The sequence below is a fragment of the Mastigoproctus giganteus genome, chromosome 3, assembly GCF_048544385.1.
Source record: "Mastigoproctus giganteus isolate SK-2022 chromosome 3, ASM4854438v1, whole genome shotgun sequence".
In the NCBI taxonomy this organism is placed as follows: domain Eukaryota; kingdom Metazoa; phylum Arthropoda; class Arachnida; order Uropygi; family Thelyphonidae; genus Mastigoproctus; species Mastigoproctus giganteus.
The window spans coordinates 180,274,065-180,301,445 of record NC_143577.1 but is presented as its reverse complement, the minus strand read 5'-3'; the positions used below and the strand labels follow the sequence as shown (position 1 = coordinate 180,301,445).

General features: G+C 40.3%; 1 protein-coding gene across 1 annotated transcript in view; it reads left to right on the top strand.

Annotated features, from left to right (window-relative positions):
- Positions 1–27,381, top strand: part of LOC150088444 (serine/threonine-protein kinase D3-like) — a 550,939-nt gene that overhangs the window by 179,983 nt on the left and 343,575 nt on the right. The gene's annotated exons all lie outside the window — the stretch shown is intronic.

Sequence of the window (27,381 nt, the reverse complement as noted above, 5' to 3'; positions counted from 1 at the left end):
CTGCTGAACTGCAGGAAAAGAGCAGGAAAATGAGTGGGCTAGATCAGGCAACTGTAGCCCGGATGAACAAACACTGACTATGACAAACATTTTAACAAAAACAGCAAATCTGTCTATCTCACGGAAAAACCAAGGAAGCAGGCAGTCCCCTTGTGATGCCCTGAACTGACTATACTCAGGAGAAGGGTGCACCAGGTGAGGAGAAATTATTAAAGAGCCAGAAATCTTGGCCACAAAATGAGGTGGATGCACTGAGAGATTCTTATAGAAATCTCAGGAATCAGTATACAGCCCTCATAAGAGACAAGAAAAGGGAATGCTGGAGGTGTGAACTACTGAAAACAATGGCCCTTGGGGAGTTGTCTACAGAATAGTGAAGAACAAGCTGCCAAGAGATGTTCTAGAAACTACTGTGATGTCAATTATAACCTCAAAAGACATCAGTCATACTGCATGATAAAAGAGATTGAAGGTGGGGAAGCGATTAGCTGGATCTTTACTCTGGAGTCTAAACTTGGGTTTCACCACTTCAAGCCTCCATTAAGCAAAGTTGTAGTATTACTCTAGTTAATGAGAGTCATCTACCACCTAGTATTGCCTGCTAACATAGAGGGGTGCCATTCCTCCGTATGGTGTGAGCATCACACCTCGACCCCTGCTAATTTGGTTCACACCTGGGTGGTCACCTACAGTGTGCCTGGTGCTATATTTCAGGACTTGCATATGGAGGTTATATCCAGGGTTACTAACAGTCCCACTATCATGAAGGTGCAAGCAGAGGATTTTGCATGCCAGAGGGACAAGACTTTGCCGAAATTAGGTCTTCTTGACTTGAGTGTCACCCGAATATCAGTTCCATCAGTGTTTTAGACTCTTAGGTAGTAAGCATAGCTTGGCATATCTGAGAGAATGTCTGCAACAGTCTTAATCTATTGGTTGCCATCATGTTAACTATATTAGAATAAGATTGGCTTAATATAGTAAATAAAATTAGTGTTGTCTGCTGTTATGATGTATGCAAGTATTATATTATTGTTTGGTGGGTATTTCAAGGCATCCGCTGAAATTAAAAAAAATTTGCTTTGCTTTTCTTTCATTCAATTTTGATTGCCGGCAAAGGCTGCTCACTGAAGACTGAGTGCCAAATATTTGGTAATAATGATTGGGCTTATGTTCAGATTTGAGACAAATTTCATTATCTGCAGTTCTGCTAATATCTTTTGAATAGCATCCCCAGAATAGACAAATCTGCTACCTGTTCAAAATCTGAGACAACTGTTTTGAAGCTTACTGGCCTCTTTATCAGCTGGTAGAGGTCCTTATTAGTAACCATATTCTGAACTGTGAATAATGTAGTTTGTCTAAGTGAACAGCCAAACAGTGTATAGAAGTAAAACATTTCATATAGAAATGTAACTATTATTTTGCCTTTAACTGCTAGAATTTGGACTGTATTTGCTCTACACAGTATAAATCAAAATTTGCCCATTCTCACTCTCTCTGTTTGATTTCAATCACAGAGACTTTCTGCTCAGTGAGAGCAGAAAGTCTCCATGATCAAAATCAAACATCAACCATTGGTGTCAGGGCCCATTGTTATTTTCGGTATTTATCAATGCTCACAATGACTGCACGATCCTACGGTAACCATTATAAACTTTTATTCAATAAAATAAAATAAATTAGAGTTCTGTTGTACAGTAAACCCTCGATTTAACGGCCCCCGATATAATGGATTTCGGATTTAACGGACCTGATAAATAATAATACACTAATGTACATATTAATCTCGACCATATTACTTTTTTTAGGTTATACAGAACTTCAGTTATACCTATTTCCATTATTGTTTTGATAATTACCTACTTTTATTTTTATAATCAAATTCAGAAAATTGTAATCAGGAAATTGCTTTTTATTCTTTCTGAAAACGTGTTCAAATAGCTCTTTTCCATTACAGATAACAGATATAGATTACACATAACAGATAAAAGCAGGCGTTGACTTGTGAGCTGAAAGGGTCTCGGGACACTAAACTGCAAGTCTACTGACTCGCTTTGTTTCGGTCTCAGTCTGCCTCAAGCTGTCGTGCGGTGAGGTTGTATACAGAATGTTTCTGTGATTTCTGAATTGTGAGTTTATTTATTAAATAATTTCACAATCTTTACAATTTAAAATGGCATCAAGTGATAGAGGAGTTAAAAGAAAGTTTGCGTGTGTTAAAAGAAAGAAATGTGGCACAGAAATTAGAGCTAATTGAGAAATTAGAACACTGCGTCTCAGTAGCATTTGTGAAATTTACGGCTTAAAAAAACAAACTGTTTCTGATATCCATAAATCAAAGGCCAAATTGCAGCATAATTTTGTATTGTACAGTACTGTATATTGTATTAAAGCTTTTTTTTTTTTTTTTTTACATTAAGAACAATAAAAAATCCACCCCCCCCCCAGGTTACATTCAATTTAACGGACTTTTGGCATTAACATACACTCCTCCCCTATTAGTCCATTAAATTGAGGGTTTACCTTATTAAGATAATAATAATAAAAATTAAAGAAAATAAGTAAAATGAATAGTACAATTGCACCAGATAAAACTGATTAAATAAGATACCTGTCTGTACAAAAAATATAAAATACAATAAAATGAAATAAAACAATGTAGATAAAACGCCGGATAAAAGCAATAAAATACCGAAGCTTTCAAAGTACGCCATATCCAAAAATTTTATTACTTCATACAGCATGTCCCACCCACTTTTTCTTACTATTGAATACACCATGACTTGTCAAACTAATAGAGCAAGTTTATCTGCGAAAAGATCTAAACCTCCCAAACACTTCCTAATTCATTTCACAAATATACGTGGCCTCAGTTCTAATCTCAACAATGTCCATTTCCACTTGCAGTCAGCCAAACTCCATGTAGTTTTTCCTGACAGAATCTCAGTTATCGGTTGATTCAACTACTGCTCATCTCAGTTGCCCAAATTATTTACTGTATGATTCCTTTCGCTTCAAAGGTGGTAGTTGTGCATATGTCCGTTCTGATATTCCCTGTCAGAGACTTGGCAATTTGGAATCTCCTCTCTTTGATCTTCTCTGGCTTAAAATCTCTCTACCTCCTTGTGTCAAATTCATCTGTTGTCTCTACCGTTCTTCCAACTCCACTAATCACTTGGAGCTCTTTGACTTCCTCTCTTTGCAACTTGACTTTCTCCAGTCCAACTTTCCTAACAGTGAGGTAATTTTCCTTGGTGATTTTAATGTTCAGAACTCCAGCTGGCTTCCGTTTTCTAGTCACACCGACCCAACTGGTCGAGATGCTGAGGCTTTTGCAATTACTAATGACCTTGCACAGATTGTTCATTTACCTACCAGAATACTGGACAATCCTAACCATCCAGCCAACATGCTTGATCTTTTTCTCACAAACAACCCTTCTAAGTACACGGTTGAAGTGAGGTGTCCTTTAGGCATCTCAGATCACAACTTGGTGATTGTCTCTTCTCCAATAGAGCCTTTATCTCATGGCTATTCCCAACCTCATATTGTTTGGCATTACAAGAATGCGAAATGGGATGACCTGCGAGATTTCTTTTCTTCGTTTCCTCGGTTGGATTCCTGTTTCAAAACATCTGATCTCAATGTTTGCTCAGATCGTGGCAGTGAAATTATTTTTGCAGGAATGGAATCCTTTATCCCACACTCCACTTTAAAATCTCATCCTTTATCAAAACCTTGGTTTTCCAATAAATGTGCTGAGGCTGTTCAAGAGAAGAATGTTGCATATCGTAATTGGCTTGTTTCTAATTCTTCAGTTTCATTTTCTGCCTACACCAAAGCTCGCAACAATTGTAAAGCAGTTATTAATCAGTCCAAACTAGAGTTTGAACAGACTAAGAGTAGAAAACTTGCTTCTTGTCCTAATGGTAGCCGAGCATTCTGGTCTCTTGCCAGAGCTATTGGCCGCATCTTTTGCCCATCTCTGCTCCCACCTCTGTCCAAATCAGATGGTTCTGTTGTCACTTCAGCCAAGGATAAAGCTGACCTGCCAGCATCCCATTTTTTTTCCAGCTCATGTATTAATCATCTTGGTAAAACACCTCCCACCATTCCCATCACGCTCCATTCAATGCCTCCTGTGGTCTTCCGTCAAAAGGATATCAGAAGGATTTTGATGAATCTTGATGCTAAGAATGCTCCAGGTCCCGATGGCATTTCTCCACTTGTTCTCAAAACCTGTGCTCCGGAACTTACTCCTGTTCTTTGCTGCCTTTTTTCACTTTCTTATTCCAAAGGTATTTTTCCTTCTGCTTGGAAATTTGCTCATATCCAGCCAGTTCCTAAAAAGGATGGCAAATCCCTCACATCCAATTATTGTCCCATTGCAATTACTTTTACTCTTTCTAAAGTAAAGAAGAAATCAATTAACCGCCAACTCTTAAACTACCTAGAAACCTTCTGTCTGATCAACGATCGCTAGTATGGATTCCGTCAGTGTCGATCCACTGGCGATATTCTGGCTTATGTTACCCATTTATGGACTAATTCAGTGGAAGAGTTCAGTGATACACAAGCAGTTGCTATTGAAATCTCAAAGGCTTTTGATCGTGTTTGGCATAAAGGACTTCTAAACAAGCTTCCATCTTATGGTTTGCCAACTGTTTTTTGTAATTGGTTATCCAGTTTTCTCTCTGATTGCTCACTGAGGGTGATGGTAGATGGCTCTCTATCTTCTAACTTCTCCACTAATGCCAGTGTCCCCCCAAGGCTCAGTTCTTTTCTCCACTCTTTTTCTCTTGTATATTAATGACCTTCTTCCATTGACTGTAAATCCTATCCATAGTTTTGCTAATGATAGCACATTGCATTCCACTTTTCATTTTGAGAAACCTTGCCCTGCTCAATCAGCTTAAACTTCTCGAAAATCTGTACCAATTGCTCAAATGCTGATCTCCAGGTAAATCTCCAGTGGGGCAATGGCAACTTAGTTGATTTCAATCCTTCTAAAACTCAGTCTTGTCTTATATCTCGTAAAAAGGATTCTTCTGCTCCTATGCTTATCTTTGGTGACACTCCGGTTTCTAGGCAAAATGATATATCTCTTTTGGGGATTACCCTGATATCTGATCTCTCTTGGCACAAGCACATTATAAATATTGCTTCCTCTGCATCTAAAAAACTTGGTTTTCTCTTTCGCTCTCGGTGTTACTTTTCTTCCAAACAGCTGTTCACTCTGTACAAATCACAAATCCGCCCTACCGTGAAATGTTGTTCCCACATCTGGGGTGGTGCCACCAAAACCTCTCTCAGGCTTCTTGATTCCATTCAGAAGAGGGCAGTTAGGTTAATTTATGATTCATCTCTAATAGTCTCTACACTCACTGTCTCAAAGACGTACTGTTTCTTCTGAATTGGCTTCTATAATTTCGGCTCTCTCTTTCAAACAGTCCGAACACATGCCGCCACCAGCCAACATCCATTTACTTTCCAACTTCAAACTCACAGATCCAACTTTTCATCTTCCTCATTTTTTCATTCCACTGCCGTTTTCTGGAATAAACTTCCTTCATACGTATTTCCTGAAAATTACAATCTACAGAAGTTGAAGTCCAATGTCAACAAATATCTTCTTTCGTCTTCTCAACCTCCAACCCAAGCACCATACTAAGTACTATAGGTTCTAATAGGTTCTTTGCCCCTGGCAGACATACCCTACTATAGGGTATGTCTGCCAGGAGCAAAGGTTGATGACGTTGTAGAGTGAATATCATCTTTTAAGGGCACAAAAGGTGATACAGTTGTGCACGTTGGCACTAATAATATTAAGAGTAGGAGACCGCAGAATTACTTAACAAGTACAGGTCGCTGTTGAACAAAAGCCAAGAATTAGGTTGAATTTGAAAGTGTCTGCAATTCTGCCCAGACACGATAGGAGGGAGTATATGATGAGAGCCTTGTCGATCAATTCGGCCCTGGAAAGATTGTGCAAGGCTCAAGGGGTAGAATTTTTTTCAGTCTGGACTGTACTTGTTAACAGGAGAGATTGCTTCTACAGGGATGGGATACACTTAAATAGAAAGGGTGCAAGAATATTTGCTGATGCTATCGAGGCAGTGTTAGGTGGGTCGGAAAACTGCTACCTTGGTGGGAGACAAAGACCAATAGATTGACAGTAGCCACTGGCAGAGGTGAAAGAGATTCTTGCACTGCTTCTATTAGAATGAGCAGAAGCCTGAAAAACAAGATGCATGATATTTCAGAGACTGCTTTGAGCCATTGCGGTACAAGTAAACACATGGGTTGTGTTAGGGTAGCTAAGAATAGAAACAGGTGCAGGTATCCTTGCGTGTACACCAATGCTAGGAGTTTAGTAAATAAATTTGATGAATTTGAGGTATTGCTCAAAACATCAAAGGCAGATATTGTTGGGATATCAGAGACGTGGTGTCACACAGATATAAGGGATGCAGAACTGGAATTTGGGGAGTACGTCTACAGAAAGGATAGACAGGATAGGAAGGGGGGAGGGGTTATGCTATTAGTTAAGAAACACATAAAAACCAAGGAAGTGAAGCCAGTCGACATCGCTGGACAGTGCAGTGTTGAGTCAGTTTGGTGTGACATAAGCATTGGGAGATCAAAATTGAGAGTACGAGTGTGCTATAGGCCTACTGACTCTGATGAGTATAATAAGAAACTGGACAGGGAAATAGAGTGGGCCAGTAAATCAGAGTGTCTTATAATGGGAGATTTTAATTTCCCAGATATTGACTGGAATTTGTGGGCTGGTTACTCACACACTAGCAGATCTTTTGTGGATTTATTGGATGATTGTTTTCTACATCAGCATGTTCGGGAGGCAACTAGAGGGAGTAATACTCTTGATTTGATTATCAGCAGTGATTATTCATGCATTAAGAATCTGCAGATAAATGAACCACTAGGTGGCAGTGATCACAGTGTGCTGAAGTGGGATTTACTCAAAGAGGTAACTACCATTAGGGGTAAAGGGAAGGGTTATTGCTTCCGTAAAGGCGACTACGATGGACTGAGACAGTATTTAAATTCTATACAGTGGGACCAACTGATGATGTTACCAACAGCAAACTCAAAATGGGAAGCATTCAAAGAACTTATCTTGGAAGCTACTAGGCTTTACATACCAACTAAGAAATATTGTTCAAGGTTTAGGCCAAAATGGATGTCAGATGAACTAATGAGGCATATGGCAGAGAAGAAAAATGCATGGGATACTTACAAATTAACACATGACACAGAAGCCTATGATAGATACAAGTTGATATGCAACCAAGTTACAAAGGAGGTTAGGCAGGCGAAGGCAGATTACAAGAAATCCTTGGCAAGGGATGCAAAGAAAAACAGCAAAGAGTTCTTTACTTATGTAAACTCTAGAAGGAAGGGGATGAATCAGATTGGTCCGCTCGATATTGATGGGTCAACTGTTGAAGATCCTGCTCAGGTAGCTAACAAACTAAATGAATATTTTGCATCGTCATTCACACATGAGGAGTTATTCAGCGAGGGGAATGCCAGAGGTGTATTCAACTCTAGCAGTAAGCTACAGAATCTGGAAATAACTGGGAGTAAAGTGGAAGAGAAACTGTTGAAGATAAACACAAGAAAAGCACCCAGGGTGGATGGGATCTATCCAGTTATATTAAAGGAGGCAGCAAAGGAAGTAAGCAAACCCTTAGCCATAATTATGAGAGCTTCCTTGGACTCAGGGGAGGTACCCATAGACTGAAAATGTGCAAATGTGACCCCAATTCACAAAGGAGGATCAAAGGCTGACACAAGTAATTATAGACCTGTGAGCTTAACTTCTGTTCCAGGAAAATTAATGGAGGCACTGGTTAAAGGAGCACTGCAGGATCATTTAGACAAGACTTCAGTTATAGCTCGGACACAGCATGGCTTTTTGTTAAGAGGAAGTGTTGCCTGACCAATTTGATTGGATACTATGATGCAGTCACAAAAGAACTGGATGCAAGGAATAACTTTGATATTATATACGTGGACCTTAGAAAGGCTTTTGATACTGTTGCACATGGAAGACTGCTGCACAAATTGGAGCAGTGTGGCATTGGAGGCAAACTGCTGCTCTGGATAAAGGGGTGGTTGAGGGGGAGTAGACAGAGAGTGGTAATCAATGGACACTGCTCATCGTGGACTAATGTTATTAGTGGAGTCCCTCAGGGCTCAGTGTTGGGTCCATTATTGTTTTCTGTATTTATAAATGATATTGATGATGGTATATCAAGCTTAATGTCCAAGTTTGCAGACGATACAAAGGTTGGCAGGGTTGTCAAGGACACTACTGACACTATGCTGCTGCAACAGGATCTGGAAAGATTGAGCAGATGGGCTGAGAGGTGGCAAATGAAGTTTAACATTGACAAATGTAAAGTACTACACGTGGGAAACAGCAACCCCAGAGCAACGTATCAACTCTGTGGTACTACACTGACAGTGGTAGAGAATGAAAGGGACTTGGGGGTGGTTGTGCAGGCAGATATGAAGTTCTCTGAACAGTGCAAATGGGCTGCAAGAGTAGCTCATGGAGTATTGTCAATGATATACAGGAATTTTTCCAGCAGGGATAAGGAGGTGATTATTCCCTTGTATAAGGCAATGGTCAGGCCACACCTAGAGTACTGTATACAGGTTTGGAGGCCTCATTTCAAGAAGGATGTAGAGCTGCTGGAACGAGTACAGAGAAGGGCAACAAGATTAGTGAATGGAACAAAGGGGTGCTCTTACGAAGAAAGGCTTAAGTTTTGCAAATTACAGTGTCTGGAGACAAGGCACCAGCGAGGTGATCTGATAGAGGTGTATAAAGCCTTGAATGGTTTGAGCATGCTCAATGCTGATGGGATTCTTCCTCTAGCTCAGAATAATCACCTGAGAGGGCATAAATTCAAATTGAGGACAGACAGATGTAGGATAGACGTGCGGAAATTTGCCTTTAGCCAGCGGGTGGTTGGTTGGTGGAACAGACTTCCATCCCTTGTAGTGGAGGTTGATAGCCTAAATAAGTTTAAGGCTCAGCTGGACAGGTATTTTGAACGAACAGAGGGGTGAAGTGGGTTTTTTTTTTTTTTTTTGGCTGATGCTGCATAAGCTTGCTTTCTTGCATCAAATGCCTCTACTAATGCTAATGCTAAAGGCGTTTGCCTCCTTTTTCAACAGTGAAGCTTAACGTACAGTACATCCTTAAATACCAAGATATAAATACTTTAATATAAATGCCAAGAAGAGCAGGACAAACCAGATCGGACCTTTACGCAAGGGAAAGGGGATAGTATTAAATACACCAGCTGCCGTTGCAGATGAACTCAACAGTTATTTTGCATCGATATTTACAAATGAAAAACCTTTTGTGGCAATGGGAAATTGTGGGAGCAAAGTTAAAAAATATGTAATTAATGATATTGAAATTTCGCAAGATTATTTAATGAAAAAACTTTCGAGCCTACAGACCAGTAAGGCTCCTGGAGTTGATAGAATATACCCTATAATCTTAAGGGAGGCGGCATGTGAGTGCATTGAACCATTGAGGCTAATAATACGAGCATCACTAGACTCTGGGGAGACTCCCTTGGATTGGAAAAGTGCCAATGCATCTCCCATACATAAGGGTGGCTCTAAAAGTGAAGTTGGAAATTATCAACCTGTCAGTCTGACTTCAGTAGTAGGGAAAATCATGGAGGCAATGATCAAGGGTGGAATTCAGGATCATTTGGATTGAATTGAAAACATGGTTTTGTAAAGGGAAAATCATGTTTAACAAATCTGGTTCGCTATTTCGAAAGGGTCACTCACGAGCTGGATTTAGGGAATAATTTCGACATTGTTTATTTAGATTTCAGCAGAGCTTTTGACTCAGTCCCACATGAGCGGTTGCTTTATAAGCTGGAACAGGTTGGAATCACTGGGAAAATCCTTAGATGGATAGAAGGATGGCTTCAGGGCAGGAGGCAGAGGGTTGTGATAAATGGCTAGAGGGTGTGAGATAGAAGGGATAGAGGGCGTGATGTCTAAATTTGCAGATAATGTTAAAATTGGTAGAGTAGTTAATGATCACTGTCAAGCTGAGCTTCTTCAGAGAGACCTAGATGGACTTCAGGAATAGTCAGAAAAATGGCAGCTATGCTTTAATCCAACAATGTGTAAGGTATTACACCTGGGAAACAGTAATCCCAAAATAACTTATTCACTTGGTGGAGTTCAACTAAACCCAGTACTGGAGGAAAGGGACTTGGGTGTTACGATACGGTCAGACATGAAATTCTCTGAGCATTGTAAACAGGTTGCAAGGAAGGCCCATGGTGTCCTATCAATGATCTATCGAACTTTTGCAAGTAGAGATAGGGACGTGATAATCCCATTATATAAGGCTTATGTTAGACCACACTTGGAATACTGTGTTCAAGTATGGAGACCGCACCAAAAGAAAGACATCGAGCTTCTTGAAAGGGTGCAAAGATGGGTAACTCGCCTGGTGAGATCGGCAAAAGGGCGTCCTTATGAAGAAAGACTTTGAATATGGGTTGCAGAGTTTGACGCTCTGAGAGGCATCAGTAAAGTGAATGAGGATGAAATTTTCAAGATTATAAATGATGCTAGAACTAGGGGACATAAATTCAAGTTACGGGGGGAAATGTTTAGATCACTCCAAATGTTTAGACAAACATTTGGAGTGAATGGATGGGTGAAATGGAAAGGTTTTTTTTTTTTTTTTTTTTTTTTTTGTTGGCTTATGCCATATAAGCTTGCTTTCTTGCATCATATGCCTCTACTAATGCTAATGCCCAAATTACAACGAACTTTATAATTTTAGTAATGGTAATAGCCATATAGTGCAAGGAAGCCACAGGCATTTGCTGCGCTGGCTGAAAATAAAAAAAAGAGTAGATAAGAAAATACAAATTATTTGCTTCTCTTGTCACTTAGGTTACTATCTAGTCGACTTTGGATTTTATTGAAACTGTCAAGTGCTACTACATGTGAAAGCAACCTGTTCCAGCAATCACTATCTAAAAGGAAACTTCCTACAATCTAGTCTAAATCTCTTCCCCTCTAATTTGAATTTATGTCCCAGAGTTCTGGAATTCTTTATAACAGTGAAAATTCCATCATTATTCTTTTTATTAACTCCTCTCTGAGCCTTATAAACCTCAATCAGGCCAACTCTGACTTGCCTGGTTGCCAAGCAGTGTAGCCCACATAATTGGAGGCTTTCCTAGTATGGTCATCCTTTTGCCAACTTCACCATGCGGATTGTCTGCCTTTGGATCCTTACAAGAAGCTCAGTGTCTCTTTTCAGATGGGTTCTCCATACCTGAATACAGTATTCCAAACCTTGATCAGGCGTGTTGTTGCTTTCCTTCTCATTAGTACTCTTCTCTTAATTTTTCCATCACATTGCCCATCATTCTTATTTATTCTAGAGTCCAAGGGAACAAAACTATTATGTTTACATGACCCTTGTCAGTTTTGAATCTGTTGATCTTCCCAGATGACATCACTTCTGTCTTTTTAATGTTCAACACGAGTCCAAATTTTGCACTCTCAAGTTTGACTTTCTTAAGAAGTTTTATCACTTCTTTATTACTTTCGGCTAATAATATAGTATTATTTGCTTATTTCAAAATGCTGTCTGAGTTAAAGATGTATGGGAGTTACAGTGTGGCTTTGCCTCACTCTTATGAGCGTAAACTATTTATTCTTACCAAATTCTGTTCTCATAGTCTCTTGCTCAGTGTAAAGACTTTGCATAAAGTGGATTAGGTGCTCTGCAAAACCAACTTTCTGTACATTTCAGGGTCTGATATGATCAATACAGACAAAAGCCTTACTATAGTCAATGATGCATAAGTACACCTAATTTTTAATATTCTCTTGCTCTCTCCGTTATCCATCTTTGTTTGTTATCTGATCTCATGTTTCTTTGCTTCTCCTAAATCCAACCTGCTCATTTGGCAAGCTCCCACTCCAGAAAAGATTCAATATTCTTTGTGAATAAAAACAATTTAAAAAAATTGTTTCTGATCAGGAATACCCAAATCATAAAGTCATGATGATGCCCAAGTATCTCCACATGCTGCTTCTTGGTTATAGTCACTATTGTAGTTCTAGGAGCTACAATAGTGATCAGGTTTACTTACTGTCACAAAAAAGAAATCCATACACCACTTTTATTATATTGTGTTATAGCATAAACAGAGTTATGAATACAATCTTCTTCATGAGCAGCATCTATATATATATATATGTATATATATATTTGAATAATGGCTTAAAAGTTAAACATAAAATAAGATAATAAATAAATATAAAGCTGTCATTAGAGGCAGCAAAATGCCCATCCTCCACATGAAGCCCAGATATATCCGATAATTCAAAATAAAAATAAAACATAAGCCAGTAGCATGGCTAAAAATGTAGAGCGAAATTAACATAAAAATAACGTAAAATAAAATAACATAAAAACAAACGGGGAAGGGAAAGTAAAGGTACTAAGATATAAGCAGTAGCCGATTGTCCCCATATAATTTAGCAATTTTAATCCAATTAATAAAACCAATGTCAAATTTAAAATAATGCCAATTATAATATGATTTAGCGGTACCCCCCCTTGAAGGTACCAGATCCGAAAAACATGAAATATCACCAAAAAAGAGGTTAAAAGAACTATCTAAATGAAAAATAAAATATAAAAATAATAGACTGACCATTATGCCCCATATCGACAGAGGACCACGAGGCCAATAATGGTTATGGAATCGCTGCATTTCAATCGCCATACAAATCATCACAAAGGCGAAAAAATCGAAGAATCAAATTCCTCGAATCGAAGAACCCATTCCTCCTCCAATCGATCCACCAATGCAGAGGACTTATATGGCGGTGGTCCTTATGTAGCGAGAAATAATATATAGAACAGACAGCACTCTAGATCAGAGCCGCACCACTGACATAATGTAAGCTTAACCAGCTTATATAAAGGAAAGAAAGGAATAGATGGCAGCACTGCTTATTGGCCTCGTGGTCCTCTGTCGATATGGGGCATAATGGTCAGTCTGTTATTTTTATATTTTATTTTTCATTTTCTCAAAGTCTTGACACTGAGCAAGAGACTATGAGATCAGAGTTCGGTAAGAGTAAATAGTTTAGTGCTCATAAGAGTGAGGCAAAGCCACACTGTAACTCCCATACTTTAACTCAGACAGCATTTTGAAATAAGCAAATAATACTATATTATTAGCCGAAAGTAATAAAGAAGTGATAAAACTTCTTAAGAAAGTCAAACTTGAGAGTGCAAAATTTGGACTTGTGTTGAACATTAAAAAGACAGAAGTGATGTCATCTGGGAAGATCAACAGATTCAAAACTGACAAGGGTCATGTAAACATAATAGTTTTGTTCCCTTGGACTCTAGAATGATGGGCAATGTGATGGAAAAATTAAGAGAAGAGTACTAATTCTGAGAAGGAAAGCAACAACACGCCTGATCAAGGTTTAGAATACTGTATTCAGGTATGGAGAACCCATCTGAAAAGAGACACTGAGCTTCTTGTAATGATCCAAAGGCAGACAATCCGCATGGTGAAGTTGGCAAAAGGATGACCATACTAGGAAAGCCTCCAATTATGTGGGCTACACTGCTTGGCAACCAGGCAAGTCAGAGTTGGCCTGATTGAGGTTTATAAGGCTCAGAGAGGAGTTAATAAAAAGAATAATGATGGAATTTTCACTGTTATAAAGAATTCCAGAACTCTGGGACATAAATTCAAATTAGAGGGAAAGAGATTTAGACTAGATTGTAGGAAGTTTCCTTTTAGATAGTGATTGCTGGAACAGGTTGCTTTCACAGGTAGTAGAACTTGACAGTTTCAATAAAATCCAAAGTCGACTAGATAGTAATCTAAGTGACAAGAGAAGCAAATAATTTGTATTTTCTTATCTACTCTGTTTTTTTATTTTCAGCCAGCGCAGCAAATGCCTGTGGCTTCCTTGCACTATATGGCTATTACCATTACTAAAATTATAAAGTTCGTTGTAATTTGGGCATTAGCATTAGTAGAGGCATATGATGCAAGAAAGCAAGCTTATATGGCATAAGCCAACAAAAAAAAAAAAAAAAAAAAAACCTTTCCATTTCACTCCAAATGTTTGTCTAGTTCTGCCTTGAACTTATTTAAGTTGCTGACCTCCACTACAACAGATGGAAGTTTGTTCCAACTATCAACCACCAGCTGGATAAAGGCGAATTTCCAACATAAATTCTACAATTTGAATTTATGTCCCCTCAGGTGAGTAATCTGAGCAAGAGGAAGAATCCCACCGGCATTGAAAAGACTCAAACCATTCAAGGCCTCATACGCCTCAATTATATTACCGCGCAGATGCCTAGTCTCCAGACGCTGCAATATGAAGAACTGAAGCCTCTTTTGGTAACAGCAACCCTTTGTTCCACTCACCAATCTCATTGCCCTTCTCTGTACTCGTTCCAGCAGCTCTACATCTTTCCTAAAATGAGGCCTCCAGACCTGTATACAAGGTGTGGCCTGACCATTGCCTTATACAATGGGACAATCACCCCATTATCCCTGCTAGCAGAATTCCTCTATATCATTGACAAGACACCATGAGCTACTTTGTGCACCTGTCTGTGCTGCTCAGAAAACTTCATATCTGACTGCATAATTACCCCCAGCTCCTTTTCATTCTTCACTACCTTGATTGTAGTACTACCCAGTTGATACGTTACTCTGGGGTTACTGCTACCCATATGCAGTACTTTGCATTTTTCAATATTAAACCTCAGTTGCCACATCTCAGCCCATTTGCTCAACTTTTCCAAATCCTGTTGCAGTAGCGTACTATCATTACTGTCATTAACAACGATGCTTACCTTTGTATCACCTGTAAACTTAAGATTAACCCTGATATACACTTATCAATATCATTGATAAGTACCTAATCTTCAAATAGGCCTCTGGGATTGGGAATGTTCATGTTCACAATGACTGCACGATCCTACACAAAGCGTTATAAACTTTTATTCATTAAAATAAAATAAATTAGAGTTGTGATGTATTAAGATAATAATAATAAAAATGAAATAAAATAAGTAAAATGAATAGTACAATTACACCTGATAAAACTGATTAAATAAGATACCTGTCTGTACAAAAAATATAAAAAAAATATAAAATATAATATAAAATAAAATAAAACAATGTAGATAAACCAGATAAAAACAATAAAACACCAATAAAACATCGAAGCTTTCAGAGGCTTCCGCCACCTTTTTCAACAGTGAAGCTTAACGTACAGTACATCCTTAAATATCAGCAGGCTCACAGTTCACAACACGTATTTCTACAGGAGCATGGACAGTATTCTCCATATGAGCGCCATATGAACCAGAAATGGCTCGGGAGCATGCCAGGCAGAACCATTCATCCCATCCAAGGACCACAGCTTCGAAGAAAGGATGAATGTGGATTCCCCTGTCTCTATTAATAGTGTTACTCTCAGAGGAGCAAATTCGCAAGCTTTCGAGCCACTTGCGGTCCCAAAGTCTGTGTGCTCAGTTGACGATAACAGCTTCGGCAGGAGAGATATGATGGTTCTCCTCCCAAAAATGCTCCCACCACAGCAGACCTTCCATAATCCACACTCTTGATCGCACTGATATGCTCTCCCATACGATCTTTAAACTGAAGCTTTGTTTCACCAACATTACATTCCCCGTAATCCGGGCATTTTATCTCATATATGACCCCACTTACACATTCCATAGATATGGGGTCCTTAACCTTTGACACAACTGTGTGCACCCTCCGCCCTGGTAGCTGCACCTGGCAATCGAACACCCAAATTATACGCGCAGTTAGACCTGGATAGTAGGGAATGTATGCAGTGGCGATGGGTGTAAATGCTCTTTATCGTTGAAGTATCATTTCCATGCATGCATGGGAAGAACCAACCCATTAAAAATCCTGGACTTGAGCACCTCCATAACTAAATTTGCTATTTTTGGTTCCAGTATGCATATGGAGAATACTGCCCACGCTCCTGTAGAAGCACATGCTGTGAACCATAAGCCTGCTGATATTTAGTATTAGTAATGGCCGCATGGTGCAAGAAAGCCTATGGCTTATGCACGAGCCAAAAAAAAAATAATAATAATAAAAAAAAAATAAAATAAAAATATCCAAAAAAAAAGGAAATTAAACCTATCACATCCTATGCGCTTCCCTTACCCGAAGGTACTATCCAGATGACCTTTGAATTTCCCCAAACTGTCGACCTCTACCACCCATGAAGGCAACTTATTCCAGTAATTTATAACTCGTTGGCTAAAATAAAACTTCCTGCAGTCCAGTCTAAACATTTACCCCCCCGTAACTTGAATTTATGTCCCCTAGTTCTAGCATCATTTATAATCTTGAAAATTTCGTCCTCATTCATTTTACTGATGCTTCTCAGAGCCTTAAACACCTCAATCAAATCTCCTCTAAGGTGTCTAGTTTCCAAACTCTGCAACCCACATATTCGAAGTCTTTCTTCATAAGGACGCCCTTTTGCCGATCTCACCAGGCGAGTTACCCGTCTTTGCACCCTTTCAAGAAGCTCGATGTCTTTCTTTAGGTGCGGTCTCCATACTTGAACACAGTATTCCAAGTGTGGTCTAACATAAGCCTTATATAATGGGATTATCACGTCCCTATCTCTACTTGCAAAAGTTCGATAGATCATTGATAGGACACCATGGGCCTTCCTTGCAACCTGTTTACAATGCTCAGAGAATTTCATGTCTGACTGTATCGTAACACCCAAGTCCCTTTCCTCCAGTACTGGGTTTAGTTGAACTCCACCAAGTGAATAAGTTATTTTGGGATTACTGTTTCCCAGGTGTAATACCTTACACTTTGTTTTGGATTAAAGCATAGCTGCCATTTTTCTGACTATTCCTGAAGTCTATCTAGGTCTCTCTGAAGAAGCTCAGCTTGACAGTGATCATTAACTACTCTACCAATTTTAACATCATCTGCAAATTTAGACATCACGCCCACTATCCCTTCTATCTCACGCCCTCTAGCCATTTATCACAACCCTCTGCCTCCTGCCCTGAAGCCGTCCTTCTATCCATCTAAGGATTTTCCCAGTGATTCCAACCTGTTCCAGCTTATAAAGCAACCGTTCATGTTGGACTGAGTCAAAAGCTTTGCTGAAATCTAAATAAACAATGTCGAAATTATTCCTTAAATCCAGCTCGTGAGTGACCCTTTCGAAATAGCGAGCCAGATTTGTTAAACATGATTTTCCCTTTACAAAACCATGCTGAGAATCCTTGAGAATTTCAATTCGATCCAAATGATCCTGAATTCCACCCTTGATCATTGCCTCCATGATTTTCCCTACTACTGAAGTCAGACTGACAGGTCGATAATTTCCAACTTTACTTTTAGAGCCACCCTTATGTATGGGAGATGCATTGGCACTTTTCCAATCCAAGGGAATCTCCCCAGAGTCTAGTGATACTCGCATTATTAACCTCAATGGTTCAATGCACTTGCTTGCCGCCTCCCTTAAGATTATAGGGTATATTCTATCAACTCCAGGAGCCTTACTGGTCTGTAGGCTCGAAAGTTTTTTCATTAAATAATCTTGCGAAATTTCAATATCATTAATTACATATTTTTTAACTTTGCTCCCACAATTTCCCATTGCCACAAAAGGTTTTTCATTTGTAAATATCGATGCAAAATAACTGTTGAGTTCATCTGCAACAGCAGCTGGTGTATTTATTACTATCCCCTTTCCCTTACGTAAATGTCCGATCTGGTTTGTCCTAAATGGCACTAATGATGCTAACTCAGTCACAAACGTTGATTTGGTAGAGTAAGTAGTGGGCATAAGAATAAAACATTGCATCGTTCATATTATGAGACAGAAATGTCACTAACTGAATCACTAACGTTGATTCGGTAGAGTAAGCAGCGGGAGTAACAGTAATATTATGCAAGAATAAAAGCTTCAAACCAACCAAAGAAGCCTCTCATGTCGAAAAGTAATGAGTTAAAAACATAGAGAACAAAAAAAAAAATGCACATTTTAATAAAATCTGCTTTCAGATGTTTCAGACAAACAGTTTCAGTTGTTTCCACACAAAATATCTTTTGTGCGTACAGGGTACACACAGGCTTTTTTTTTTTTTACTCTCTATTACCTTGAGTGTACTACTGCACAGTTGGTATGTTACTCTGGGGGTTACTGCTACCCATATCCATATTTTGTATTTGTCAATGTTAAGCCTCAGTTACCACCTCTCTGCCCATCTTTTCCAAATCCTGTTGCAGCAGCATTCTGTCATTACTGTTATTAACAACCCTGCCAACCTTTATATCTTCTACAAACTTGGTGCCTCCGTAGCCAGGTGGGAAGGAGCAGCAGTGCGTAGCACACGCTTCTTGATTAGACCAGGGTTCGAGCCCGTCACCATCAAATACAGAGGATGCAGAAAGGTCAGAAAATGACCACTGCATATTCCTGGAGCAAAATGGCCTTAGTTGCTAATGCTCCTAAAAAAAAACCAAATAACAAATAATAACAAATCTACAAACTTGGACATTAAGTCTGTTCTATCTTCATCAGTAGCATTGTTAAATATAGAAACAACAATGATCTGAACACCGAAACCTGGGGAAGCACACTAATAACATTAGTCCATGGAGAGCAGTGTCCATTAATTACCACTGTTTGTCTTCTCCCACTCAACCATCCTTTTATGCATAGTAGAAGCATTCCCACAATGCATACTACAATTTGTACTGCAGCCTTTTATGTGCAATAGTATCAAAAGCTTCCTTAAAATCCAAATATACATCATCAAAATTATTTTTTACATCCAGTTCTTTTGTGACCACATGGTAGTATTCACTAAAATTGATCAGGCAAGATTTCTCCTTAACAAACCCATACTGTGTCTGAACTAACTTCAGTCTCGTCTAGATGATCCTGCATTGCTTCTTTAACTAGTGAATCCATTACACTCCCTGGATCGAAATTAAATTAACAGGTCTGTAATTACATGTGTCACCTTTTGATCCACTTTGTGAATTGGGGATACATTTGCACTTCTCCAGTCTGTGGGGACCTACCCTGAATCCAAGATTTCTCTCATAATTATGGCTAAGGATCTGCTTACTTCCTTTGCTGTCTCCCTTAATATAACTAGATAGATCCCATACATCCCGGGTGCCTTGCTTATGTTTAAGACAGAGTAAATGGAAGAGAAATTTAACAATTACTCCTCCATTTTCCTCTCAGTTATTATAAAGTCATTTAGCTCTCTATTAGAGTTTAATGAACTTTTGGCCTCCACTTCTCCACAGAATTCCTCATGTGTGAATGTAGGTGCAAAATACTCATTCAGTTTGTCAGCTCCCTGAGCAGGATCACCAGTCAAACCATTGATATCAAGTGGACCAATCTGATTCTTACCCTTCCTTTTAGAGTTTACATAAGTAAAAAAGTCTTTACTGTTCTTCTTTTTGTCATTTGTAAAAGATTTCTTGTAATCTGCCTTGGCTTGCTAAACCTCCTTTGTGACTTTATTACGGACAAGCTTATAATGACCATTAGTTTCTGTGTCACCTGATAATTTATATGCATTCCTTCCATTTTTCTTCCCTGCCACGAGTCTCATTAGGTAATCTGACATTCGTCTTAGGCCTAAACCATGAACTGTATTTCTTAGTTGGTATGAAAAGCCTAGTAGCTTCCCCTCGACGTGGGCACCTGTACGTGGTGAGGGGACCTCCCAGTGATGCTGCTGGACTTCCAGACTAGCGTCACTGGAATCCAATGCCCACAGCCCAGGTTCCAGGCTTACATCAATGGAATCCGGCGTGTTTGCCGTGCGCTGCGACCCATGGAAATTCGAAAAGGGGGATCCTGGTGGTTGAGGGGCCCAGCTTCAATACACCACTTTGGCCCCTGCTTCGACAAGACGGGTGGTCCTGGAAGGCCCGGCTAGGATCAATCGGCTAGTAGGCTCACCTGCAAGGGTCAACCGTGTCAATGCCACGCCCCTACCCTCATGGTCCGAGGGACAGGATTCAGGCTGGCGGCGGTGCGGGTATAGTGTCTGGGTAGCCCTGGCGTCCCACTCCCGAGCGCATTTATTGCATGCCGGGTAGTGGGCGTCCCTTTGGGCTCCGTGGTGGGTGGGGAGCCCGGGCACTGAAAAATTTAAAAAAACTATATGAATCCTGATAAACTTACTTCTTCAGGGGCCCCAACCCGGTCCCTATCTGAAAACATAGACAACGATCCAGATAGCATTATTGCTAAAAAAAGGCAGAGAACTGAAGTACCATCAGGGCCTGTTCCAAGGTTCCTAATTATACACTCCACAGGAGAAAAACCAATTGGTAAAATGTCGCCCTTCTTCATACAGAAAGGGTTAGATGGGTTAGCAGGGTCACCCAAATCGGTTAAGAGGCTCCGTTCTGGAGACCTCTTAATTGAAACCAAAACTGACAGGCAGTCTGAGCAGCTACTCCGTGCAACATCAATCGGAGGAATACCCATAACAGTGACACCACATAGAACACTCAATTCATCGAGAGGTGTCATTTCGGAATGGGACCTTCTCGACGTCACCGAGGAGGAAATCTGCTTAGAACTGAAACCAAAAGGAGTTACTGCCGTCAAGAGAATTACTGCGCGAAGGGATGGAAAAATTGTTAAAACCAGGAGCGTTATCCTGACTTTTAACACTCCTAAACCTCCTGATGAGATCAAAGCTGGATACATCAATTGTTCAGTGCGTCCATATGTTCCGAACCCTTTACGGTGTTTTAAATGCCAGAAGTATGGACATTCTCAAATGGCCTGCCGTGGAGTCCTTGCATGCGCTCGATGCGGTGCAAAGGACCACGAAACAACAGCATGTTTAGCCGCAAAACCCACCTGTGAAGGCGAACCCACCTGTGAAGGCGAATTAACTGTGAAGGCGAACACCCGGCCTACTCACGAGCATGCCAGAGGTGGAAAGAAGAAAAAGAGATTCAACGGCTGAAGGCAGAGCTTAACATATCATATCAGGAGGCAAGGAAATCGGTCAAACCCCTGAATATCAACAAACCTACCTACGCCCAGAAGGTAGCAGGGAGATGTTCCGTCGGAACTCAGACGGACATGACCATTCCTCCTAAGGAGTCTTTCACTCCCATCGCGCGGTATCTATTAAGTTCTCAAAAACCTGCACAAAAGGACCAATCAGCTACCACTCCTATATCGGTACCTCCTAATGCTCCACAAATTACAAAGGTAGTTATGAAAGAAAAGAATAAGAAAGGGGAAGTCCCCCCTAGTACCCAAGGAAAGATGGATGTCGAGCAGAAGGAGGTACCGGAAGAATCAGTCTTGGAACTCTATGCGGAGGAGGAAATGGACACGGGACAGCGTCCATTCTTCCCCAAAAAAGATAAATCCAGGACTGATAAAAGTAAGCCCTCAGCACCTCGGAAGCCGCCTGATGGACCCACCAAGCCAAAATAATGGCTAAATTCCTACAATGGAATTGTCGTGGATTCCGGCGAAATATTGATGACATCAAGGCCCTCCTGCAAAAGCACGAGCCAGTTTGCTTTTGCTTGCAGGAGACATATCTAAAGGCAAATGATGATCTCACCATGCACAACGTCACAGTTTTTCGAAAGGATAGAATTGCGGATGGCTCTGTACATGGGGGAGTGGCTATCCTTGTGGGTAACCAGACCCCAGTGCAGCCCTTGCTAATTACAACCAGCATAGAGGCTGTTGCAATTCGCCTTTCAGTGGGATTTTTATTAACTGTGTGCTCCATTTATTTGCCACCTGGGACTGACATCTCCCAAGCAGACCTTGATGATCTTCTAATGCAGCTGCCTTCCCCTTTCTTACTTCTCGGGGATTTTAACGGACATAACACCCTGTGGGGTAGTGCTAACATCAACGGAAGGGGAAGAGTCATAGAGCGTATGCTCAATGACAATGATCTTTCCCTTCTAAATACTGGAACAAACACCTTCTTCCACATGCCTACCCGTACTTTTTCTGCCATTGATCTCTCTATCTGCTCCCCTGCTCTACTCCCTTCACTCACCTGGGAAGTGGAGGAGAATCCATACGGAAGTGATCACTTCCCTGTGATAACCTCGTTACACAGCGGGAGACCATGTCTTCCCTTCAGGTTACCAAGGTGGAAGATTGATCAGGCTGACTGGACTGCCTACCAACATCAGGCAAATTTTGATCTTAGCACAGTCAGTCAAGAGCCTATCAATGATGCAGTTAAGTACATCACAGAAAATATTGTCCAAGCAGCTGCGAATGCTATTCCAAAAACATCTGCCCGGTTTCCACCATTTCCCAAACCTTGGTGGAATTCACAATGCACAGCAGCAAAAAAGGCTCAAAACAAAGCGTGGGGGATATTCCGCCGCTATCCTACCACAAACAACCTTATAGCCTTCAAACGTGCACGAGCCAAAGCACGCTACATCCGTCGTCAGAGTCAAAAGGAATCGTGGATCCGTTTTACATCATCTATTAACCAGTCTACCAACTCTAAGGTAGTCTGGGATAAAATTTGGAAAATGAAGGGAAAATATACATCCCACCCTTCTGCAATCCTAGATTATAATGGATGCGCTATTACCGATTCAACTGCAATAGCCAATGCTCTTGGGGAAACATTTTCTAACATCTCTGCAACATCTTCGTATTCCCCAGAGTTCCTGGTCCTGAAACATAAACTAGAAAAACAAGCACTTAATTTTAAGACCAAGGGCCTCTATCCCTACAACGGGGCATTCACAATAGAGGAACTGAAAAGAGCCCTCACTCTTTCCAAAGCAAGTGCTGTTGGACCAGATGGCATCCATTATGAAATGATTAAACATCTTTCACCAAAATCTATGGATTGTCTGCTCCTTCTGTATAACAGAATCTTTACTGAAGGGCAGTTCCCGGACTCCTGGCGAAAGGCAATCGTTCTTGCCTTTCTTAAACCAGGAAAGGATCCAAAAGTCACCACCAATTATCGTCCTATTGCTCTGACTAGCTGTCTGTGCAAAATCCTGGAGAGAATGGTCAATTCTCGTTTAATATGGTATCTAGAATCAAACTACCTTCTCTCCAACATCCAGTGCGGCTTCCGAAGGAACCGGTCCACTTTGGACCATCTTATTAGATTGGAAGCATCCATCCGGGATGCTTTCCTAAAACGCGAACACTTGGTGTCGGTGTTCTTTGACATGGAGAAAGCGTACGACACAACTTGGAGATTTGGCATTTTAAAAGATTTACATAGCCTAGGCCTAAGAGGGCATCTCCCCTGTTTTATCCAAAACTTTTTAGCTAATCGATCGTTCCAAGTTCGTGTGGGATCCTCACTCTCTCGCTCTTTTAACCAAGAGGAGGGAGTACCACAAGGATCCGTATTAAGTGTCACACTTTTTGCCATCAAAATAAATTCCATCACAGAACAACTTCCTCCAACTGTAAACAGTGCCCTCTGTGTTGATGACTTTAGCATTTTTTGTCAGTCGTGCAACATGAGGGTTATTGAAAGACAACTGCAGAAAGCCATTGATAGTCTGAATTCCTGGGCACTTGCTAATGGCTTCAGGTTCTCGCCGGAGAAGACCGTTTGCGTACACTTTTGTCGCAAGCTTAATCTTCATCCTGAACCTGAATTAAGGCTCGGACAAAATGCTATTCCAGTAGCAGCGAACACAAAATTCTTGGGACTCATATTCGATAAAAAACTGACCTTCTTGGATCATGTTCGTCAACTCCGCACAAAGTGCACACGTGGACTTAACATTCTCCGCTTGCTCTCCTCTACATCTTGGGGAGCAGACCGATGTACTCTTCTTCGGCTTTACCGTGCACTTGTGCAATCCAAACTAGATTATGGGTCCTAGGTATATTCCTCAGCCAGAGACAGTGTCCTGCGGTGGCTGGACCCCGTCCATCATCAGGCCCTACGTATTGCTACTGGAGCATATCGCACATCTCCTGTCCAGAGCTTATACGTCGAAGCAAACGAACCACCGTTATCGCTTCAATGTAAGCAGCTGTCTTTAAAGTATGCTTTGAAACTGAAATCCCTGCCAGACCATCCTACGTGGCCATTCGTTTTTGAGCCACGCTGGGAAAAATTATACAATACTCGTAAGACTGCCAATCGTCCTTTTGGTATTCGTTTCCAAGAGCTACTCAAAGAACTTAATATCAAGGTAGACAAGGTTGCCCAGACATCAAAGCAACCCTTTCCACCCTGGCATGCTCGTGTCCCGGCATGTGACTTGTCGCTTAGAAACTGGGGAAAGTCGGACACTTCATCATGTGTCTACCTGCAGCTTCATTCAGCACATCGAACTGAATTATCCGAATTCGTGCCAGTCTACACAGACGGTTCGAAGTCGGAATCATATGTGGGATCTGCTGCTGTCTTTACAGACAGCACTACATCGGAGCAGATTCCCTCTGAATGCAGCATATTTACTGCAGAGCTGCACGCTGTAGAGTTAGCCTTGGATCATATTAGCAAATGCCAATACCAACGGTTCATTTTATATTCCAACTCTCTTAGCATGTTACAGGCTTTAATATCTGTGAGATATAATCCTCATCCAGTTCTGTCTAGCATTCAGCAGAAGATTCACGTTCTCCTTGAACGCGAATATGACATCCGCTTCTGCTGGATTCCCAGCCACATTGGGATTAGGGGAAATGATTTGTCTGACGCCGCAGCCAAATCAGCAATTTCCAATAATAACCGTTGCCTGTTAGTCCCCTATACAGACTACAGGCAAATAATACATCAAAAGATACATTCCCAATGGCAGGATTCGTGGAATAGACAGACTGCGAATAAATTATATCGTATAAAGCCTGTAATTTAACCGTGGCAGTCCAGTCTGCGCAGGAATCGTAAGGAGGAAGTTGTTCTAGCTCGCCTCCGAATAGGACACAGTCATCTTACACATTCTTTTCTGCTGAGGGCAGATGACTGTCCTATGTGCGAGAACTGTGGCACCATTTTATCTATTCATCACATTTTAATTGAATGTCCAGATTTTAGCAATTTCCGTTTTACCGCTTTTAACCATCTGACTGAGCCGTATACACTCAGTCAGATTTTATCTGACAATGACAATGTGTCTGCTGTTTTTAACTTTTTAAAATCAATAAATATTTTTACTCGGATATAAAATTTTTACATTTTTCTTTTATATATTTGCTATACCTTTTGACATAGTGACCTAACTAATTAGGTCACTGAAAGTTTAAAATTTTTTACAAATAACCTGGTCTTGGCGCATTATAGCCTTAGTAGCTAATGCGCCAATAAAACCAAAACCCAAACCCAAACCCAAGCCTAGTAGCTTCTATGATTAATTCCTTGAATGCTTCCCATTTAGAATTTACTGTTGGTAACATCATCAGTTGGTCCCACTGTATAGACTTTGAAAAATTTCTCACACCACCATAGTCACTTTTTATGGCAGCAAAAAACATTCCACATCAGTACACTGTGATTATTGCCACCAAGTAGTTCTTCTATCTGCAGATTCTTAATGTATCAATAATCACTGCTGATAATCATATCAAAAGTATTACTACCTCTGTTTGCCTCTCATACATGCTGCTTTAGAAAACAGTCATCCATTAAATTCACAAAAGTCTTGCTGGTGTGTGATTGACCAGCCCACAAAATTCCAGTCAATCTTTGGAAAGTTAAAATCCCCATTATAAGACATTCTGATTTACTGGCCTGCTATTTCTCTGTACAGTTGTTTGTTGTACTCATCACAGTCATTAGGCCTATAACAGTCCTACTCTCTTTTTGCTTTCCCAGTGCTTATGTCACACCAAACTGACTCAACATTGCACTGTCCACCCAATCAACTGGATGCACTGCCATAAATTTTGTTTCCTAACTAACAGAATAATCCCTTCTTCCTTCTTCTCCTGTCTGTTCTTCCTGTACACATTGTACTCCCCAGATTCATATTCTGCATTCCTTATATCCGTGTGACACCCCGTCTCTCATATCCCTACAGTATCTGCCTTTGATGTCTTGACCAGCACTTCAAATTCATCAGATTAGTTTACTATAATCCTAGCATTGGTGTTCATGCAAGTATACATGCACCTGTTCCTACTTTTTTACCCGAACATTGCTCATGTATTTACTTGTTCCATGGTGACTTCCAGTAGTTCTAAAATTCCCCAACGCCTTGCTTTCCACGCTGCTGCTCGTTCCAGTCGAAGCAGTGCAAGAAGACACTTTCACCTCTGCTTTCTGTTATGTGTGTATCCCTCCATAAGCTAGCAGTTTTCTGATCCACCTAATGCTGCTCTTCAATAGCACAGCAGATATTCTTGCATCCTTTCCATTTAATCCCTATAGAAGCAGTGTCTCTCCTGTTAACAAGCACAGACCACGCTGAGAAAAATTCTACTCAAAGAGCCTTGCACAATCTCTTCAGCGCTAAATTTATTGACAAAGCTCTTACCATATGCTCTCTCTTATCATGTCTGGGCAGAATTGTAGACACTTTCAAATTAACACTATCTCGTGACTGTTTTTCAGTATTGATCTGTACTTGTTAGATTGGATGAGCTTGAATCCTATAGAGATAAGAATCCTGTTATTGCCTGGATTAGAGCTGAGCACTTAATCAACAGTATTCTCAACAAGAATATTGTTGATTCAGTATTAAGAATAATGTTAAATAAACAGAGATACTATGTGGTAGAGTGAGTATGTTTGAATGTATTCTACTAATATCAGAAGCCTGAACAGCCAACCTCCTTCATCTTAATATATTAACTGCTGTAACTTTCATACCTGTCACCTATGTTGAACCTTGCTGATTGGAAATCACTATCTTCATTAGTCCATGCCTACTTCCCCTCTGTTAACTGCCCCTAGAAGTGAGATCATGGTGGTGTCTCTATGTTTCTTCATAATGACAACGTCATCTGTACTTTCAATCACATATAAGCAGGCTATGTTAGAAATGTCTGTTTTACCAGTCAAGTTTCACTTTGTCATTGTCTACTTAGTTTCACTAGTTATTTCCACTTTTCTTGATGACTTTTTAGGCTCTCTGATATCCTCATTTCTGAAAATCAGGTGACATATCATCATTCTCTTAGATTTTACTCTCCTTTCCTGACTAGTCTGCTTTATTTTGGAAATGTAATTCATAGCTGTCTCCTGTTTTCTGTCCTCAATCCCTTCCAAATCCCACTTACCTTGCTGTTTTTCTT